General features: G+C 39.2%; 1 protein-coding gene across 1 annotated transcript in view; it reads right to left on the minus strand.

Annotated features, from left to right (window-relative positions):
- The window catches only part of LOC126213213 (ankyrin repeat domain-containing protein 54-like), a 126,696-nt gene extending 120,928 nt beyond the window's left edge, over nucleotides 1–5,768 (minus strand). Inside the window, exon 1 of the mRNA XM_049940851.1 lies at nucleotides 5,646–5,768. The gene's annotated coding sequence lies outside the window, so the exon portion shown is untranslated. The remainder of the gene's footprint in view (nucleotides 1–5,645) is intronic.
- Between the last annotated feature and the right edge of the window lie 232 nt (nucleotides 5,769–6,000).

Consider the following 6,000-nt stretch of genomic DNA (forward strand, 5'->3'; position numbering starts at 1 on the left):
CTCGCTAAGAGTTTCCTACAGCCTCAAGATACGGGATTCAGGACCCACGTACTGTTCTCTGCGCAGGGGACAAATAGACCACACGTTTCTAATTACTGCACGTTTTGTACCGGGCTCCGTTCTCTGATTTTTTATTTTATAGAATTTTACTGTAAGAGTGAATTTCTTATTTTTCGGCTATCGCATGGAATGGCTTTTTTCTAAGTGTAAGAGGAGTAAGCTGTCTGCAGCTGGTCTAAATTTTGATGCATGGGTCTAAGAGCTGCTGTATGATATAGGCGAAGAGGTAAACGGGAACGATTGCGATACCTTTTATAGTTCTGATGCTGATCCTGGTTTTGTGGTAGCTGATGATCGCCATGAAACAGAGAGTAATACTGGTGAAGAAAATAAGTTGTTGAGAGAAGAGCCTGGTGTGATCTGTACTACAGACAATTCCTCAGAGCAAACTCACTACTTTTATGGAAAAAATGATTTCAAGTGGGGTTGTTCTGAGGCTGTTACAGTAAGAAATCCACCGCAGCATAAACATTCTGATAAGGATAATGCCAGGACTAAAAGCCACGATTCGAATTTTGGGACAAAGGCGTTCTAAATCTCAAATATTTCTGGAACTTATTTCATGCAGAAATATTAAGAGCATACCACGTGGTGGAATGGAGAAGATGAAGAGGTGTATTAAGTGTCCCGGGTCCAAGAAAAGAAAAACGGCGTACAAATGCACCAAAATGTGTCAACCAATTTACCTGCTGTATCATAGAAAGATACGCTTAGATTACGCGAAAGTATTGTGATTTAATATTTTCAGTTCATTTGGTCACTGTTTCCGTTTTCATTTTCTGTAATTTTTCATTTATTTTCGAGAATGTTGTAACAATGTTATCAGACATTTGAAGACTGCACATGCGAGGTGTGGCTAGAAAAAAACCGGACTAGTACTGGTGAAACAATAAAACGAATGCAATAAGGCTGAAAGTCGCGTGGCCTGTCACGTGACACTCGCTCCGCCTACTGCTCGAGTTTCATCTGCCTCCTGCACTCAGTCTGCCCGTGGCGTCTGTTTTAAGTGGTTGACGTTTTGTCTGTGCGTCGGAAAATGTTGAGTGTACAGAAAGAACAGCGTGTTAACATCAAATTTTGTTTCAAACTAGGAAAATCTGCAAGTGAAACGTTTGTAATGTCACAACAAGTGTACGGCGATGATTGTTTATCGCGAACACAAGTGTTTGAGTGGTTTAAACGATTTAAAGATGGCCGTGAAGACACCAGTGATGACACTCGCACTGGCTGACCATTGTCAGCAAAAACTGATGCAAACATTGAAAAAATCGGTAAACTTGTTCGACAAGATCGCCGTTTAACAATCAGAGCAGTGTCTGAGTTAACAGGAGTTGACAAGGAAAGTGTTAGGCAGATTCTTCATGAAAGTTTCAACATGAACAAAGTGTGTTCAAAAAGGTTCCAAAGTGTCTCACAACTGAACAGAAGGAACGCCGAAGAATGATTTGTTCTGACATCCTGGAAAACATTGAAAGTGATCCCACCTTTTTACAAAATGTTATTACTTGCGATGAATCGTGGTTTTTTACTTACGATCCCGAAACTAAACGCCAATCGATGCATTGGAAAACTCCTGGCTCTCCACGACAAAAAAAAGCACGAATGTCAAAATCGAAATTCGAGGCAATGATGATTGTTTTTTTTTTTTTTGACATCAAAGGGATTGTGCACATTGATTGGGTACCAGAGGGACAAACAGTGAATCAGCATTACTACATTAGCGTCCTGGCTACCCTACGTGAGCGAGTACGGAGAAAACGGAACGATTTGTGGAGAAAAAAGTCACGGATCCTTCACCAAGACAATGCCCCAGCTCACAGTGCGTTGTCAGTGAAGACTTTTTTGGCAAAACACAACATTCCCATCTTAGATCATCCACCCTACTCACCTGATTTGGCCCCCTGTGACTTTTTTCTTTTCCCTAAAGTCAAGTCAGCATTGAAAGGAACTAGATTTGAGACTGTTGAAGCAGTAAAAGAAAAAGCGACGGAAGTAATGTATGGACTTACCGAAAATGATCTGCAGCATTGCTATGAACAGTGGAAAATTCGTATGGAGCGGTGTAGAGACCGAGGAGGAGAGTACATTGAAGGAGATAACATGACATTGTAAATAATTGTAAATAAATGTTTTTTCCAGCATCAGTCCGGTTTTTTTCTAGCCGCACCTCGTATCCATGATGTTTCGCGTTCATTTAGAGAATGATTTACTTGTAATACGAATAAGATGATTATTTACTTAATTTTCGGCAGCTAATGTGGACATTCATGATTAAAAGTTTTACGTGGTCTGATGACTACATATTTTATACTTGTTACATTTGAGCAATTCTTCAAGTTCAGGGTTAAGCAAAACTGAGTTGCTCTTTATACATTATTTACAATTGTTAGGTGAATGCGATAAATACTACAATCCTTAAAATCCCAATACTGACTTTCAGTCACCCGGTATATCATACTCTTTTTCACGCTGGCCCGGCGACTCAACGACATAAGTGCGGGAGTGAGTCTGTGCGTTGACGTTCAAATTGTGCGTGATGTCGATTATGAGTAGTGTTAGGTTACACTCTAAGGACACTGTGTATAAAGTGTATAATTTTTTAAAAGCGCAAGAAAACTGTCAGGAAAAGGTGTGTGATTTTTTTGAGATAGACGCAAAAATCAACGGCAGAATCAATTCTCGGTAAGAACAGTGCAACGCATCTCTGGCGAAGCTAATAAAAGTGTAATCGAAAATAAAGATGCCCTACGGCCAAGCTTTTTCTCTCCAAAAACAGGAAAAAAAAGCATTACACGCCAAAAACCTGTCAAGCGTTAGACGATGCCCAGAAAGACGTAATCCGTCACTCAGTTCAAAAATTTGTTAGTTATTGTGAATACTCAATATTTAAAAAACTTAAAAGCTGTTTCAAAATCTACAATAGACTACGCAGGAGGTATTATTTCTTTGTATAAAATTTCATGAAAACTTGGATTTAGATATCGAAAAGCTAATGACGGACGGAGATTTTTGATGGATAGAAAAGATAGTCGCAAAACCTAATTTTTAAGGAGAGTGCATGAGATAATGAATGAAGGCACTATTACGAGGCTAATCCCAAAAGTAAGGTCTCCTATTTTTTTTATAAGTTCATAGACCTGTTTATTTCTACAATGGTTTACACCAGTTTGCAGCTTGAACATTTATCTACACTACTGGCCATTAATATTGCTACACCAAGAAGAAATGCAGATGATAAACGGGTATTCATTGGACAAATATATTATACTAGAACTGACATGTGATTACATTTTCACGCAATTTGGGTGCATAGATCCCGAGAAATCAGTACCCAGAACAACCACCTCTGGCCGTAATAAGGTCCTGAAACGGAAAAACTTTAAGCCATCTGCACATACGCGCCTTTGCTTGAAGCACTTCGAGAAGTGTTTTGATAGGTTAGTTATTATTTACAATGTATATTTATAATTTATATTGTGTCTGTCATTTTTAAACCTGATGTTTTAATAGTGCTAAGACTGGAGGGAATTGGCTTAAGTAGTGATGCTATCCCGACACTTTTTGATTTTCCGGAGCATATGAAATCGAAGAGGCCTAAGCTCCGTAAATCACACACTGGAAGGCGTTCGTTAGATGATGCCTCGTCTTCTGAAATCTGTGCTTCCAATGCCTGTAAGTCTGAATGTTGTTAGAATGTGTCTGATAACTGCGAGTTAGTAAAATATTGGTTTAGAATAGAACTGTAGCACGTTACGTTAAGTGCAATTTTTTTCTACCTTCTAATACTATTAAATAAACGTAGACTCCAAAATTATTTTCTGAAACTTCAAAGTCTCACCTTTCATCTAAAAAATCATTTTTTTTTAACTGATAGTTTAAACTTTTGTAAAAATAGTGGGAACTGAACCTTTGAAGTGCACCTAAAACATGCTCTAAAATGGCCCTGCTCCTAAAGTCGACAATTTTGGCACCTATAGTTGACATAATTCCCATATCCCATTTTCTTTTATAAGTGACTAGAGCTCAAAACGTGGCGAATCCAATGTTTAGACACGAGCCCACTCTTACTGTTAAAAAGAATTTTAACGACATTTTACTTTAATTGATAGTTTATAGTAATTTCGTCCCGCTGCCCACCAGAGTGGCAATCGATGTATTTGTTAGATTTTATAAATGGTACTGTGAACAAATCCAGGTCAAATGTGGTTCTGGCATAATTTTTCGCAAATAAAAAAGTAATTTTTGTTGGAAGCTGTGATATTCGCTATTTTTGGCTTCATTAAAACAGCAAATAGTTAATACTTTCAGCCAGAATGATTAATGTATAATAAGGCGTCGCATAGTGACGGAGGAATTCCCTAAATAATGTAATTCGTCCTCTTTGGGCGGCAATATAAACAGAAAAATACGGATAGATATGCGATCCTTCACTATTTTGTTCGCTGGAGAACAAATGAAGCCTTGAGCGCAAAACACTTGTACTGTTTTTCTTAAATAAGACGGACGCAGATTTGTGGCAGTCTGATCTAACTTTTACTAAATGTATAAAAACGTGTTACGTGTAAGTTTGAGTGAAGTGTAAAAAAAAATAACTGTTATAACTTAACGTGACGACGCACGAGCAACCAAAGAGGGCAATGGCTATCTAAATAAAAGAGCGCTCAATTGACATGAAACGGACATAAAAATCTACCGTCATTGAAGTACTAAGCTTAAGGTACGATATATGTTTTAGTTGTAATAAATATTTGTTTTGGGAATACTGAATCATTTAGCAGTGCTCATTCCTATCAGCTCCTCCGTATTATTTTCATTTTAATTATGCCTTTTGGTAAGATTACAGACACCAAGATCAGCAGTCCAATGTGCATGTCACATTGATAAAAAGAATGTTTTATCGTCTTCTTGCATCAGCTGTAATATTGAATTTCCCTTTTGTGTGATGTTACAGTTGTTTTGCGCCCTTAAGAACTTTCTGGTCCCTTAGGAAATTGTTTTGTTATAACAATAACTTCACCACCGAGTATGATCGTATCTACGATCATGAAGTAATTAGAAAGACGATAATGCAATTTCTTAATCAATAGCACACTAGCTGTGACTGCTTCAAGCCACGCGAAACTGCAATTAAAAACTATTCACATTTCATACTGCAATATTTTATGACAATGGTCAATCCATCATTCTTACGCCAATTGTGATTGATAAAACAGTAAGCGAAATCTCAAACTCCAACTTTTCAATTGAATAACAACATCACTTTTATTTTGTTACATCACAAAGCGTTTGGCAGTCAATTGAGAAATGTGGGGAAAATACGATACAAACATAGGATGGCAGACCGCTGATTTGAAATCCCGCCACGTTTTGCCAACAGTCACGTGGTTTATGTTGGAGCCACACCAGCCCTATAGCTTCTGCACAGCAAGGCCCGTCTAGTATCTATGGTCGAAGGTCGTACGAGAAGTCCGCAGAAAGCGACAGCGGCATATCTACGGAGCAGCGAACTTCACAGATGGGTCCAGAACAATGTGGCAATATTCGCAGCGCTCGGAATTGCAGTGCAGGCCAGCCGGTCGTCTTACCTTCGTGTAGTATCCCACGGGAAGCTAGTACGCGTCTAGGTTTAGCGCTGTCGACCGCCCAGCTTCTCCGCGCCACACAAACAGCTGACGCCCGCAGCCACGCTGCCCCCTGCCCCCTCGCCCCATGACCGTAGCCCTGACGTCATGACGCGGCGTTGCCAGCTCGGCTCACAGCGTGCGCGATAAAGAGCAGATTCAGCACGTAGCGTTCGCGTGCAATAGAGGTGGGTCAAACGGTTATTCTGGAGTAACCGTTATCACAGTTCCAGTAATTCTTTGATAACCGTTATTTTTAATGATTATTAATAACTGTGAAGTTATTTTTCGCTAGCGAATACTGTAGAGGTGGGCCAAA

Source organism: Schistocerca nitens, chromosome 11, assembly GCF_023898315.1.
Source record: "Schistocerca nitens isolate TAMUIC-IGC-003100 chromosome 11, iqSchNite1.1, whole genome shotgun sequence".
NCBI lineage: Eukaryota > Metazoa > Arthropoda > Insecta > Orthoptera > Acrididae > Schistocerca > Schistocerca nitens.